Source organism: Pristiophorus japonicus, chromosome 20, assembly GCF_044704955.1.
Source record: "Pristiophorus japonicus isolate sPriJap1 chromosome 20, sPriJap1.hap1, whole genome shotgun sequence".
NCBI lineage: Eukaryota > Metazoa > Chordata > Chondrichthyes > Pristiophoridae > Pristiophorus > Pristiophorus japonicus.
Window position 1 is genome coordinate 872,472 of NC_091996.1, and position 16,738 is coordinate 889,209.

Consider the following 16,738-nt stretch of genomic DNA (forward strand, 5'->3'; position numbering starts at 1 on the left):
TACAGTGACAGGCCTGTTCCAACCAGTAATACACCCCAGTGTTATTCAGTGACAGACCTGCACCCACAAGTACTGTACCCCAGTGTTATACAGTGACAGACCTGTACCCACAAGTACTGTACCCCAGTTTTATACAGTGACAGACCTGTACCAACAAGTACTGTACCCCAGTTTTATACAGTGTCAGACCTGTACCGACCAGTACTGTACTCCAGTGTTATACAGTGACAGACCTGTACCCACCAGTACTGTTCCCCAGTGTTATACAGTGACAAACCTGTACCCACCAGGACTGTACCCGAGTGTTATACAGTGACAGACCTGTACCCACCATTACTGTACCCCAGTGTTATACAGTGACAGACCTGTACCCACCAGTACTATACCCCAGTGTTATACAGTGACAGACCTGTATCCACCAGTACTGTACCCCAGTGTTAAACAGTGACAGACCTGTAACCACCAGCACTGTAACCCCAGTGTTATTCAGTGCCAGGCATGTGCCGACCAGTACTGTACCCCAGTGATATACAGTGACAGACCTGTACCCACCAGTACTTACCCCAGTGTTATACAGTGACAGACCTGTACCCACCAGTACTGTACCCCAGTGTTATACAGTGACAGACCTGTACCCACCAGTACTGTACCCCAGCGTTATACAGTGACAGACCTGTACCCACCAGTACTGTATCCCAGTGCTATACAGTGACAGACCTGTACCCACCAGTACTGTACCCCAGCGTTATACAGTGACAGACCTGTACCCTCCAGTACTGTACCCCAGTGTTATACAGTGACAGACTTGTACCCACCAGTACTGTATCCAGTGTTATACAGTGACAGACCTGTACCGCCAGTACTGTACCCCCGTGTTATACAGTGACAGACCTGTACCCACCAGTACTGTACCCCATTGTTATACAGTGACAGACTTGTACCCATCAGTACTGTACCCCAGTGTTATACAGTGACAGACGTGTACCCACCAGTACTGTACCCCAGTGTTATACAGTGACTGACCTGTACCCACCAGTACTGTACCGCAGTGTTATACAGTGACAGACCTGTACCCACCAGTACTGTAGCCCAGTGTTATAGAGTGACGGACCTGTACCCACCAGTAATGTACCCCAGTGTTATACAGTGACAGACCTGTACCCACCAGTACTGTGCGCCATTGTTATACAGTGACAGACCTGTACCCACAAGTACTGTACCCCAGTTTTATACAGTGACAGACCTGTACCAACAAGTACTGTACCCCAGTTTTATACAGTGTCAGACCTGTACCGACCAGTACTGTACTCCAGTGTTATACAGTGACAGACCTGTACCCACCAGTACTGTTCCCCAGTGTTATACAGTGACAAACCTGTACCCACCAGGACTGTACCCGAGTGTTATACAGTGACAGACCTGTACCCACCATTACTGTACCCCAGTGTTATACAGTGACAGACCTGTACCCACCAGTACTATACCCCAGTGTTATACAGTGACAGACCTGTATCCACCAGTACTGTACCCCAGTGTTAAACAGTGACAGACCTGTAACCACCAGCACTGTAACCCCAGTGTTATTCAGTGCCAGGCATGTGCCGACCAGTACTGTACCCCAGTGATATACAGTGACAGACCTGTACCCACCAGTACTTACCCCAGTGTTATACAGTGACAGACCTGTACCCACCAGTACTGTACCCCAGTGTTATACAGTGACAGACCTGTACCCACCAGTACTGTACCCCAGCGTTATACAGTGACAGACCTGTACCCACCAGTACTGTATCCCAGTGCTATACAGTGACAGACCTGTACCCACCAGTACTGTACCCCAGCGTTATACAGTGACAGACCTGTACCCTCCAGTACTGTACCCCAGTGTTATACAGTGACAGACTTGTACCCACCAGTACTGTATCCAGTGTTATACAGTGACAGACCTGTACCGCCAGTACTGTACCCCCGTGTTATACAGTGACAGACCTGTACCCACCAGTACTGTACCCCATTGTTATACAGTGACAGACTTGTACCCATCAGTACTGTACCCCAGTGTTATACAGTGACAGACGTGTACCCACCAGTACTGTACCCCAGTGTTATACAGTGACTGACCTGTACCCACCAGTACTGTACCGCAGTGTTATACAGTGACAGACCTGTACCCACCAGTACTGTAGCCCAGTGTTATAGAGTGACGGACCTGTACCCACCAGTAATGTACCCCAGTGTTATACAGTGACAGACCTGTACCCACCAGTACTGTGCGCCATTGTTATACAGTGACAGACCTGTACCCACCAGTACTGTACCCCTGTGTTATACAGTGACAGACCTGTACCCACCAGTACTGTACCCCAGTGTTATACAGTGACAGACCTGTACCTACCAGTACTGTATCCCGGTGTTATACAGTGACAGACCTGTACCCACCTGTACTGTACCCCAGTGTTATACAGTGACAGACCTGTACCCACCTGTACTGAACCCCAGTGTTATACAGTGACAGACTTGTAAACACCAGTACTGTATCCAGTGTTATACAGTGACAGACCTGTACCCACTAGTACTGTATCCCAGTGTCATACAGTGACTGACCTGTGCCCACCAGTACTGTACCCCAGTGTTATACAGTGACAGACCTGTACCCACTAGTACTGTACCCCAGTGTTATACAGTGACAAACCTTTACCCACCAGTACAGTACCTCAGTGTTATACAGTGACATACTTGCATCCACCAATACTGTACCCCAGTGTTATACAGTGACAGAACTGTACCCACCAGTACTGTACCCGTGTTAGACAGTGACAGACCTGAACCCACCAGTACTGTACCCCAGTGTAATGCAGTGACTGACCTGTCTCCACCAGTACTGTACCCCAGTGTTATACAGTGACAGACCTGTACCCACCAGTACTGAACCTCAGTATTATACAGTGACAGACCTGTACCCACCAGTACTGTACCCCAGTGTTATACAGTGAGAGACCTGTACCCACCAGTACTGTACCCCAGTGTTATACAGTGACAGACCTATACCCACCAATACTGTATCCCACTGTTATACAATGACCGGCATGTACCCACCAGTACTGTACCCCAGTGTTATGCAGTGACTGACCTGTACCCACCAGTACTGTACCCCAGTGTTATACAGTGACGGACCTGTACCCACCAGTAATGTACCCCAGTGTTATACAGTGACAGACCTGTACCCACCAGTACTGTACCCCAGTGTTATACAGTGACAGACCGATACCCACCAGTAATGAACCCCAGTGTTATACAGTGACAGACTTGTACCCACCAGTACTGAACCCCAGTGTTATACAGTGACAGACCTGTACCCACCAGTACTGTAACCCACTGTTATACAGTGACAGACCTGTACCCAGCAGTACTGTACCCCAGTGTTATACAGTGACAGACCTGTTCCCACCAGTACTGTACCCCAGTGTTTTACAGTGACAGACCTGTACCCACCAGTATTGTACCCCAGCGTTATACAGTGACAGACCTGTACCCACTAGTACTGTACCCTAGTGTTATACAGTGACAGCCCTGAACCCACCAGTACTGTACCCCTGTGGTATACAGTGACAGACTTGTACCCACCAGTACTCTATCCAGTGTTATACAGTGACAGACCTGTACCCACCAGTACTGTATCCCAGTGTTATACAGTGACTGACCTATACCCACCAGTACTGTACCCCAGTGTTATACAGTGACAGACTTGTATCCATCAGTACTGTACCCCAGTGTTATACAGTGACAGACTTGTACCCACCAGTACTGTACCCCAGTGTTATACAGTGACTGACCTGTACCCACCAGTACTGTATCCCAGTGTCATGCAGTGACAGACCTGTACCCACCAGTACTGTACCACAGTGTTATACAGTGACTGACCTGTACCCACCAGTACTGTATCCCAGTGTCATGCAGTGACAGACTTGTACCCACCAGTACTGTACCCCATTGTTATACAGTGACAGACCTGTACCCACCAGTACTGTACCCCAGTGTTATACAGTGACAGACCTGTACCCACCAGTACTGTACCCCATTGTTATACAGTGACAGACCTGTACCCACCAGTACTGTACCCCAGTGTTGTACAGTGACAGACCTGCACCCAGCAGTACGGTACCCCAGTGTTATACAGTGACAGACCTGTACCCACCAATACTGTACCCCAGTGTTATACAGTGACAGACTTGTACCCACCAGTAATGTACCCCAGTGTCATACAGTGACAGACCTGTACCAACCAGTACTGTACCCCACTGTTATACACTGACAGACCTGTACCCACCAATACTGTACCCCAGTTTTATACAGTGACAGGCCTGTTCCAACCAGTAATACACCCCAGTGTTATTCAGTGACAGACCTGCACCCACAAGTACTGTACCCCAGTGTTATACAGTGACAGACCTGTACCCACAAGTACTGTACCCCAGTTTTATACAGTGATAGACCTGTACCAACAAGTACTGTACCCCAGTTTTATACAGTGTCAGACCTGTACCCACCAGTACTGTACCCCAGTGTTATACAGTGACAAACCTGTACCCACCAGTACTGTACCCGAGTGTTATACAGTGACAGACCTGTACCCACCATTACTGTACCCCAGTGTTATACAGTGACAGACCTGTATCCACCAGTACTGTACCCCAGTGTTATACTGTGACAGACCTGTATCCACCAGTACTGTACCCCAGTGTTAAACAGTGACAGACCTGTAACCACCAGCACTGTAACCCCAGTGTTATTCAGTGCCAGGCATGTGCCGACCAGTACTGTACCCCAGTGCTATACAGTGACAGGCCTGCACCCACCAGTACTGTACCCCAGTGTTATACAGTGACAGACCTGTACCCACCAGTACTGTATCCCAGTGTTATACAGTGACAGACCTGTACCCACCAGTACTGTACCCCAGTGTTATACAGTGACAGACCTGTACCCACCAGTACTGTACCCCAGCGTTATACAGTGACAGACCTGTACCCACCAGTACTGTATCCCAGTGCTATACAGTGACAGACCTGTACCCACCAGTACTGTACCCCAGCGTTATACAGTGACAGACCTGTACCCTCCAGTACTGTACCCCAGTGTTATACAGTGACAGACTTGTACCCACCAGTACTGTATCCAGTGTTATACAGTGACAGACCTGTACCGCCAGTACTGTACCCCCGTGTTATACAGTGACAGACCTGTACCCACCAGTACTGTACCCCAGTGTTATACAGTGACAGACTTGTACCCACCAGTACTGTACCCCAGTGTTATACAGTGACAGACGTGTACCCACCAGTACTGTACCCCATTGTTATACAGTGACTGACCTGTACCCACCAGTACTGTACCGCAGTGTTATACAGTGACAGACCTGTACCCACCAGTACTGTAGCCCAGTGTTATAGAGTGACGGACCTGTACCCACCAGTAATGTACCCCAGTGTTATACAGTGACAGACCTGTACCCACCAGTACTGTGCGCCATTGTTATACTGTGACAGACCTGTACCCACCAGTACTGTACCCCAGTGTTATACAGTGACAGACCTGTACCCACCAGTACTGTACCCCAGTGTTATACAGTGACAGACCTGTACCTACCAGTACTGTATCCCGGTGTTATACAGTGACAGACCTGTACCCACCTGTACTGTACCCCAGTGTTATACAGTGACAGACCTGTACCCACCAGTACTGTACCCCAGTGTTATACAGTGACAAACCTGTACCCACCAGTACTGTACCCGAGTGTTATACAGTGACAGACCTGTACCCACCAGTACTGTACCCCAGTGTTATACAGTGACAGACTTGTACCCACCAGTAATGTACCCCAGTGTCATACAGTGACAGACCTGTACCAACCAGTACTGTACCCCACTGTTATACAGTGACAGACCTGTACCCACCAATACTGTACCCCAGTTTTATACAGTGACAGGCCTGTTCCAACCAGTAATACACCCCAGTGTTATTCAGTGACAGACCTGCACCCACAAGTACTGTACCCCAGTGTTATACAGTGACAGACCTGTACCCACAAGTACTGTACCCCAGTTTTATACAGTGACAGACCTGTACCAACAAGTACTGTACCCCAGTTTTATACAGTGTCAGACCTGTACCCACCAGTACTGTACCCCAGTGTTATACAGTGACAAACCTGTACCCACCAGTACTGTACCCGAGTGTTATACAGTGACAGACCTGTACCCACCATTACTGTACCCCAGTGTTATACAGTGACAGACCTGTACCCACCAGTACTATACCCCAGTGTTATACAGTGACAGACCTGTATCCACCAGTACTGCACCCCAGTGTTAAACAGTGACAGACCTGTAACCACCAGCACTGTAACCCCAGTGTTATTCAGTGCCAGGCATGTGCCGACCAGTACTGTACCCCAGTGCTATACAGTGACAGACCTGTACCCACCAGTACTGTACCCCAGTGTTATACAGTGACAGACCTGTACCCACCAGTACTGTACCCCAGCGTTATACAGTGACAGACCTGTACCCTCCAGTACTGTACCCCAGTGTTATACAGTGACAGACTTGTACCCACCAGTACTGTATCCAGTGTTATACAGTGACAGACCTGTACCGCCAGTACTGTACCCCCGTGTTATACAGTGACAGACCTGTACCCACCAGTACTGTACCCCAGTGTTATACAGTGACAGACTTGTACCCATCAGTACTGTACCCCAGTGTTATACAGTGACAGACGTGTACCCACCAGTACTGTACCCCAGTGTTATACAGTGACTGACCTGTACCCACCAGTACTGTACCGCAGTGTTATACAGTGACAGACCTGTACCCACCAGTACTGTAGCCCAGTGTTATAGAGTGACGGACCTGTACCCACCAGTAATGTACCCCAGTGTTATACAGTGACAGACCTGTACCCACCAGTACTGTGCGCCATTGTTATACTGTGACAGACCTGTACCCACCAGTACTGTACCCCAGTGTTATACAGTGACAGACCTGTACCCACCAGTACTGTACCCCAGTGTTATACAGTGACAGACCTGTACCTACCAGTACTGTATCCCGGTGTTATACAGTGACAGACCTGTACCCACCTGTACTGTACCCCAGTGTTATACAGTGACAGACCTGTACCCACCTGTACTGAACCCCAGTGTTATACAGTGACAGACCTGTACCCACTAGTACTGTATCCCAGTGTCATACAGTGACTGACCTGTGCCCACCAGTACTGTACCCCAGTGTTATACAGTGACAGACCTGTACCCACTAGTACTGTACCCCAGTGTTATACAGTGACAAACCTTTACCCACCAGTACAGTACCTCAGTGTTATACAGTGACATACTTGCATCCACCAATACTGTACCCCAGTGTTATACAGTGACAGAACTGTACCCACCAGTACTGTACCCGTGTTAGACAGTGACAGACCTGAACCCACCAGTACTGTACCCCAGTGTAATGCAGTAACTGACCTGTCTCCACCAGTACTGTACCCCAGTGTTGTACAGTGACAGACCTGTACCCACCAGTACTGAACCTCAGTATTATACAGTGACAGACCTGTACCCACCAGTACTGTACCCCAGTATTATACAGTGAGAGACCTGTACCCACCAGTACTGTACCCCAGTGTTATACAGTGACAGACCTGTACCCACCAATACTGTATCCCACTGTTATACAATGACCGGCATGTACCCACCAGTACTGCACCCCAGTGTTATGCAGTGACTGACCTGTACCCACCAGTACTGTACCCCAGTGTTATACAGTGACGGACCTGTACCCACCAGTAATGTACCCCAGTGTTATACAGTGACAGACCTGTACCCACCAGTACTGTACCCCAGTGTTATACAGTGACAGACCGATACCCACCAGTAATGTACCCCAGTGTTATACAGTGACAGACCTGTACCCACCAGTACTGAACCCCAGTGTTATACAGTGACAGACCTGTACCCACCAGTACTGTAACCCACTGTTATACAGTGACAGACCTGTACCCACCAGTACTGTACCCCAGTGTTATACAGTGACAGACCTGTACCCACCAGTACTGTATCCCAGTGGTATACAGTGACAGACCTGTACCCACCTGTATTGTACCCCAGTTTTATACAGTGACAGACCTGCACCCACCAGTACTGTACCCCAGTGGTATACAGTGACGGACATGTACCCACCTGTACTGTACCCCAGTGTTATACAGTGACAGACGTGTACCCACCAGTACTGTACCCAAGTGTCATACAGTGCCAGACCTGTACCCACCAGTACTGTACCCCACTGTTATACACTGACAGACCTGTACCCACCAGTACTGTACCCCAGTGTTGCACAGTGACAGATCTCTACCCACCAGTACTGTACCCCATTGTTATACAGTGACAGACCTGTACCCACCAGTACTGTACCCCACTGTTATACACTGACAGACCTGTACCCACCAGTACTGTACCCCACTGTTATACACTGACAGACCTGTACCCACCAGTACTGTACCCCAGTGTTGCACAGTGACAGATCTCTACCCACCAGTACTGTACCCCAGTGTTATACAGTGACAGACCTGTACCCACCAGTACTGTACCCCAGTGTTATACAGTGACGGACCTGTACCCACCAGTACTGTACCCCAGTGTCATACAGTGCCAGACCTGTACCCACCAGTACTGTACCCCACTGTTATACACTGACAGACCTGTACCCACTAGTACTGTACACTAGTGTTATACAGTGACAGACCTGTACCCAGCAGTACTGTACCCCAGTTTTATACAGTGACAGACCTGTATCCACCAGTAATGTACCCCAGTGTTATACAGTGACAGACCTGTACCCACCTGTACTGTACCCCAGTTTTGTACAGTGACAGACCTGTACCCACCAGTACTGTACCCCAGTGTTATACAGTGACAGTCCTGTACCCACCAGTACTTTACCCGTGTTATGCAGTGACAGACCTGTTCCCACCAGTACTGTACCCCAGTGTTATACAGTGACAGAGCTGTACCCACCAGTACTGTACCCCAGTGTTATACAGTGACAGACCTGTCCTCACCAGTACCGTACACCACTGTTATACAGTGACAGACCTGTACCCACCAGTACTGTACCCCAGTGTTATACAGTGACAGACCAGTACCCACCAGTACTGTACCCCAGTGTTATACAGTGACAGACCTGTACGCACCAGCACTATACCCCATTGTTATACAGTGACAGACCTGTACCCACCATAACTGTACCCGTGTTATGCAGTGACAGACCTGTACCCACCACTACTGTGCCTGTGTTATACAGTGACAGACCTATACCCACCAGTAATGTACCCCAGTGTTATACAGTGACAGACCTGTACCCACCAGTACTGTACCCCAGTGTTATACGGTGACAGACCTGTACCCACCAGTACTGTACCTCAGTGTTATACAATGACAGACCTGTACCCACCAGTACTTTACCCCAGTGTTATACAGTGACAGACCCGTACCCACCAGTACTGTACCCCAGTGTTATACAGTGACAGACCTGTACCCACCAGTACTGTACCCCAGTGTTATTCAGTGACAGACCTGTACCCACCAGTACTGTACCCCAGTGTTATACACTGACAGACCTGTACCCACCAGTACTGTCCCCGTGTTATACAGTGACAGACCTGTACCCACCAGTACTGTACCCCAGTGTTATACTGTGATAGACATGTACCCACCAGTACTGTACCACAGTGTTATGCACTAACAGACCTGTACCCACCAGTACTGTACCCCAGTATTATACAGTGACAGACCTGTACCCACCAGTACTGTACCCCAGTATTATGCAGTGACTGACCTGTAGCCACCAGTACTTTACCCCAGTGGTATACAGTGACAGACCTGTACCAACCAGTACTGTACCCCAGTGTTATACAGTGACATACCTGTACCCACCAGTGCTGTACCCCAGTGTTATTCAGTGACAGACCAGTACCCACCAGTACTGTACCGCAGTTTTAGACTGTGACAGACCTCTACCCACCAGTACTGTACCCCAGTATTATACAGTGAAACTCCTGTACCTATCAGTACTGCACCCAAGTGTTATACAGTGACAGACCTGTACCAACCAGTACTGTACCCCAGTGTTATACAGTGACAGACCTGTACCCACCAGTACTGTACACCAGTGTTATACAGTGACAGACATGTACCCACCAGTACTGTACCCAGTGTTATACAGTGACAGACCTGTACCCACCAGTACTGTACCCCAGTGTTATATAGTGACAGGCCTGTACCCACCAGTACTGTACATACGAACATAAGAATATAAGAATTAGGAACAGGTGTAGGCCATCTAGCCCCTCGAGCCTGCTCCGCCATTCAACAAGATCGTGGCTGATCTGGCCGTGGACTCAGCTCCACTTACCCGCCCGCTCCCCGTAACCCTTAATTCCCTTATTGGTTAAAAATCTATCTATCTGTGACTTGAATACATTCAATGAGCTAGCCTCAACTGCTTTCTTGGGCAGAGAATTCCACAGATTCACAACCCTCTGGGAAAAGAAATTCCTTCTCAACTCGGTTTTAAATTGGCTCCCCCGTATTTTGAGGCTGTGCCCCCTAGTTCTAGTCTCCCCGACCAGTGGAAACAACCTCTCTGCCTCTATCTTCTCTATCGTTTTCATGATTTTAAATGTTTCTATAAGATCACCCCTCATCCTTCTGAACTCCAACGAGTAAAGACCCAGTCTACTCAATCTATCATCATAAGGTAACCCCCTCATCTCCGGAATCAGCCTAGTGAATCGTCTCTGTACCCCCTCCAAAGTTAGTATATCCTTCCTGAAGTAAGGTGACCAAAACTGCACGCAGTACTCCAGGTGCGGCCTCACCAATACCCTATACAGTTGCAGCAGGACCTCCCTGCTTTTGTCCTCCATCCCTCTCGCAATGAAGGCCAACATTCCATTCGCCTTCCTGATTACCTACTGCACCTGCAAACTAACTTTTTGGATTCATGCACAAGGACCCCCAGGTCCCTCTGCACTGCAGCATGTTGTAATTTCTCCCCATTCAAAAGATATGCCCTCTTACTGTTTTTTTTTCCAAGGTGGATGACCTCACATTTTCCGACATTGTATTCCATCTGCCAAACCTTAGCCTATTCGCTTAACCTATCTAAATCTCTTTGCAGCCTCTCTGTGTCCTCTACACAACCCGCTTTCCCACTAATCTTTGTGTCATCTGCAAATTTTGTTACACTACACTCTGTCCCCTCTTCCAGGTCATCTATGTATCTTGTAAACAGTTGTGGTCCCAGCACCGATCCCTGTGGCACACCACTAACCACCGATTTCCAACCCGAAAAGGACCCATTTATCCCGACACTCTGCTTTCTGTTAGCCAGCTAATTCTCTATCCATGCTAATACATTTCCTCCGACTCTGCGTACCTTTATCTTCTGCAGTGACCTTTTGTGTGGCACCTTATCGAATGCCTTTTGGAAATCTAAATACACCACATCCATCGGTACACCTCTATCCACCATGCTTGTTATATCCTCAAAGAATTCCAGTAAATTAGTTAAACATGATTTCCCCTTCATGAATCCATGTTGCGTCTGCTTGATTGCACTATTCCTATCTAGATGTCCCGCTATTTCTTCCTTAATGATAGCTTCAAGCATTTTCCCCACTACAGATGTTAAACTAACCGGCCTATAGTTACATGCCTTTTGTCTGCCCCCTTTTTTAAACAGAGGTGTTGCATTAGCTGCTTTCCAATCCGATGGTACCTCCCCAGAGTCCAGACAATTTTGGTAGATTATAACGAATGCCTCTGCTATAACTTCCGCCATCTCTTTTAATACCCTGGGATGCATTTCATCTGCACCAGGGGACTTGTCTACCTTGAGTCCCATTAGCCTGTCCAGCACTACCCCCCTAGTGATAGTGATTATCTCAATGTCCTCCCTTCCCACATTCCCGTGACCAGCAATTTTTGGCATGGTTTTTGTGTCTTCCACTGTGAAGACCGAAGCAAAATAATAGTTTAAGGTCTCAGCCATTTCCACATTTCCCATTATTAAATCCCCCTTCTCATCTTCTAAGGGACCAACATTTACTTTAGTCACTCTCTTTCGTTTTATATATCGGTAAAAGCTTTTACTATCCGTTTTTATGTTTTGCGCAAGTTTACTTTCGTAATCTATCTTTCCTTTCTTTATTGCTTTCTTTGTCATTATTTGCTGTCGTTTAAAATTTTCCGAATCTTCTAGTTTCCCACTAACTTTGGCCACCTTATACGCATTGGTTTTTAATTTGATACTCTCCTTTATTTCCTTGGTTATCCACGGCTGGTTATCCCTTCTCTTCCTGCACTTCTTTTTCACTGGAATATATTTTTGTTGAGCACTGTGAAAGAGCTCCTTAAAAGTCCTCCACTGTACCTCAATTGTGCCACCGTTTAGTCTGTGTTCCTAGTCTACTTTAGCCAACTCTGCCCTCATCCCACTGTAGTCCCCTTTGTTTAAGCATAGTATGCTCGTTTGAGACACTACTTCCTCATCCTCAATCTCTGTTACAAATTCAACCATACTGTGATCACTCATTCCGAGAGGATCTTTTACTAGGAGATCGTTTATTATTCCTGTCTCATTACACAGGACCAGATCTAAGATAGCTTGCTCCCTTGTAGGTTCTGTAACATACTGTTCGAAGAAACAATCCCGTATGCATTATATGAATTCCTCCTCCAGGCTACCCCGTGCAATTTGATTTGACCAATCGATATGTAGGTTAAAATCCCCCATGATTACTGCCATTCCTTTTTCACATGCCTCCATTATTCCTTTGATTATTTTCTGCCCCACCGTGAAGTTATTATTTGGGGGCCTATAAACTACACCCACCAGTGACTTTTTCCCCTTACTATCTCTAATCTCCACCACAATGATTCAACATTTTGTTCATTAGAGCCAATGTCGTCTCTCACAACTGCCCTGATATCATCCTTTATTAACAGAGCTACCCCACCTCCTTTCCCTTCTTGTCTATCTTTCCGAATTGTCAGATACCCCTGTATGTTTAATTCCCAGTCTTGGCCACCCTGCAACCACGTTTCTGTAATGGCCACCAAATCATACCCATTTGTAATGATTTGTGCCGTCAACTCATTTACTTTATTTTGAATGCTGCGTGCGTTTAAACCATAATTTTTAGTTTTGACCCCTCCTGCAGCCCCTTTTTATTCATACATATTGTCCCTTCCTATCATCTTGTGGTTTACACTTACCCCAGTGCTACTCTGCTCTGTTGCCTCCTGCCTTTTGCATTCTTTCTTGGGGTCCTGTTCATCTGAGCTCTCACCCACTCTAACAAGCTCAGAGCCCTCTCCTAGGTTCCGAATACTCCTCGCATTGAGGCATCGAGCTTTCATGCTTGCCTTTTTATTACACTTTGACCCTTTAGAATTTTGCTGTACAATGGCCCTTTTTGTTTTTTGCCTTGGGTTTCTCTGCCCTCCACTTTTACTCATCTCCTTTCTGTCTTTTGCTTTTGTCTCCATTTTGTTTCCCTCTGTCTCCCAGCATTGGTTCCCATCCCCCTGCCATATTAGTTTAACTCCTCCCCAACAGCACTAGCAAACACTCCCCCTAGGACATTGGTTCCGGTCCTGCCCAGGTGCAGACCGTCCGGTTTGTACTGGTCCCACCTCCCCCAGAACCGGTTCCAATGCCCCAGGAATTTGAATCCCTCCCTGCTGCACCACTGCTCAAGCCACATATTCATCTGCGCTATCCTGCGATTCCTACTCTGACTAGCACGTGGCACTGGTAGCAATCCTGAGATTACTACTTTTGAGGTCCTACATTTTATTTTAGCTCCTAGCTCCTCAACTTCGTCTCGTAGGACCTCATCCCTTTTTTTACCTATATCGTTGGTACCAATGTGCACCACGACAACTGGCTGTTCACCCCCCCTTTTCAGAATGTCCTGCACCCACTCCGAGACATCCTTGACCCTTGCACCAGTGTTATACAGTGACAGACCTGTACCCACCAGTACTGTACCCCAGTGTTATACAGTGACAGACCTGTACCACCAGTACTGGCCCCCTGTGTTATACAGTGACAGACCTGTACCCACCAGTACTGTACCCCAATGTTATACAGTGACAGACCTGTACCCACCAGTACTGTACCCCAGTGTTATACAGTGACAGACCTGTACCCACCAGTACTGTACCCCAGTGTTATACAGTGACAGACCTGTACCCACCAGTACTGTACCCCAGTGTTATACAGTGACAGACCTGAACCCACCAGTACTGTACCCCAGTGTTATACAGTGACAGACCTGTACCACCAGTACTGTACCCCAGTGTTATACAGTGACAGACCTGTACCACCAGTACTGTACCCCAGTGTTATACAGTGACAGACCTGTACCCACCAGTACTGTACCCCAATGTTATACAGTGACAGACCTGTACCCACCAGTACTGTACCCCAGTGTTATACAGTGACAGACCTGTACCCACCAGTACTATACCCCAGTGTTATACAGTGACAGACCTGTACCCACCAGTACTGTACCCCAGTGTTATACAGTGACAGACCTGTACACACCAGTACTGTACACCAGTGTTATACAGTGACAGACCTGTACCCACCAGTACTGTACCCCAGTGTTATAGTGACAGACCTGTACCCCCCAGTACTGTACCCCAGTGTTATACAGTGACAGACCTGTACCCACCAGTACTGTACACCAGTGTTATACAGTGACAGACCTGTACCCCCCAGTACTGTACCCCAGTGTTATAGTGACAGACCTGTACCCCCCAGTACTGTACCCCAGTGTTATACAGTGACAGACCTGTACCCACCATTACTGTACCCCAGTGTTATACAGTGACAGACCTGTACCCACCAGTACTGTACCCCAGTGTTATACAGTGACAGACCTGTACCCACCAGTACTGTACCCCAGTGTTATACAGTGACAGACCTGTACCCACCAGTACTGTACCCCAGTGTTATACAGCTCAGACACAGTTTAGAAGGACAGAGCCTCGATTTGTGCCTCTCATTTCAGCCGGACACAGTGTGAATATTTGACTCTTCTGCTGTCATACTGCACTGAAATGCCAGCGTCAGGCTCGACAGGAAGAGGAAGTCAGTCCTGGAACAAGAGTGCAGGATGCACCCTCCGACAGGAAGCGCCTCTTGCCCAGTTTTTCCTGCGTGTTGAGGAAGTGTTGCTGCCCTCTGTGCCCCTGCACTGTTGGTGCAGTTACAGGGGGAACGGGTCTCGATAAACCATGGATTGGGACACTGTGGAACCCAGTCAGGAGCTCCTGCAACAACACCCTCCTCTCACTCTTACATCATCACATTGCTAGGCAGCTACAATCCGGTCGTATTCCGTTCACTTTGCAACACCTTTTCATAAAAAGTGCCTCTAACTCCCGCCCAGTCACTGAGTGAGGCTGGTTGTGTGTGAGACAGACAATCCATCACCTCACCTGCAGTTACTGTGCTGGCAGTCTGCAGCCAAGCCTCAGTGGGTGAATGTAGCGTGCGCGTTGCTGCTCCAACCTGGGGGCAGGGGGTTGCGACAAATGATGTCCGTGTTCCGCAGACTGGCATTGAAAATCGGCCAGGATCCCTTCCAATCCCAGTCCTCCCACCCCTGCCTGGAGTACATTTGTTCGGATAGGAGTGTAGACTTGATGGGTTCTCCACACCACGCCCCCGTGCCCCCTGCCCCTGTGCCCCCTGCCCCAGTGCCCTCTGCCCCAGTGCCCCCTGCCCCAGTGCCCCCTGCCCCGGTGCCCCCTGCCCCAGTGCCCCCTGCCCCGGTGCCCCCTGCCCCGGTGCCCCACTCCCCCCGCCCCTGTGCCCTCTGCCCCAGTGCCCCCTGCCCCAGTGCCCCCTGCCCCTGTGCCCCCTGCCCCAGTGCCCCCTGCCCCGGTGCCCCCTGCCCCTGTGTCCCCTGCCCCAGTGCCCCCTGCCCCTGTGCCCCCTGCCCCTGTGCCCCCTGCCCCGGTGCCCCTGCCCCAGTGCCCCCTGCCCCGGTGCCCCCTGCCCCGGTGCCCCCTGCCCCAGTGCCCCCTGCCCCAGTGCCCCCTGCCCCGGTGCCCCACTCCCCCCGCCCCTGTGCCCTCTGCCCCAGTGCCCCCTGCCCCAGTGCCCCCTGCCCCTGTGCCCCCTGCCCCAGTGCCCCCTGCCCCGGTGCCCCCTGCCCCTGTGTCCCCTGCCCCAGTGCCCCCTGCCCCTGTGCCCCCTGCCCCTGTGCCCCCTGCCCCGGTGCCCCTGCCCCAGTGCCCCCTGCCCCAGTGCCCCCCTGCTCCAGTGCCCCCTGCCCCGGTGCCCCTTGCCCCTGTGCCCCCTGCCCCGGTGCCCCCGTGCCCCCTGCCCCTGTGCCCCCTGCCCCGGTGCCCCCTGCCCCGGTGCCCCTGTGCCCCCTGCCCCTGTGCCCCCTGCCCCAGTGCCCCCCTGCCCCGGTGCCCCTGTGCCCCCTGCCCCTGCCCCCTGCCCCGGTGCCCCTGTGCCCCCTGCCCCTGTGCCCCCTGCCCCGGTGCCCCCTGCCCCGGTGCCCCTGTGCCCCCTGCCCCGGTGCCCCCTGCCCCGGTGCCCCCTGCCCCGGTGCCCCTGTGTCCCCTGCCCCGGTGCCCCCTGCCCCGGTGCCC

At 50.0% G+C, this 16,738-nt stretch overlaps 1 protein-coding gene across 3 annotated transcripts in view; it reads right to left on the minus strand.

Moving 5' to 3' along the window:
• LOC139233099 (retinoic acid receptor RXR-alpha) overlaps positions 1 to 16,738 on the minus strand; it is a 213,488-nt gene that overhangs the window by 135,169 nt on the left and 61,581 nt on the right. The window contains exon 1 of one of the 3 annotated variants that reach the window (XM_070863622.1): positions 15,065 to 15,184. The exons of the other annotated variants lie outside the window; for them this stretch is intronic. The gene's annotated coding sequence lies outside the window, so the exon portion shown is untranslated. Of the gene's footprint in view, positions 1 to 15,064; positions 15,185 to 16,738 lie in introns of those variants that run through there. 3 annotated transcript variants of the gene reach the window in all.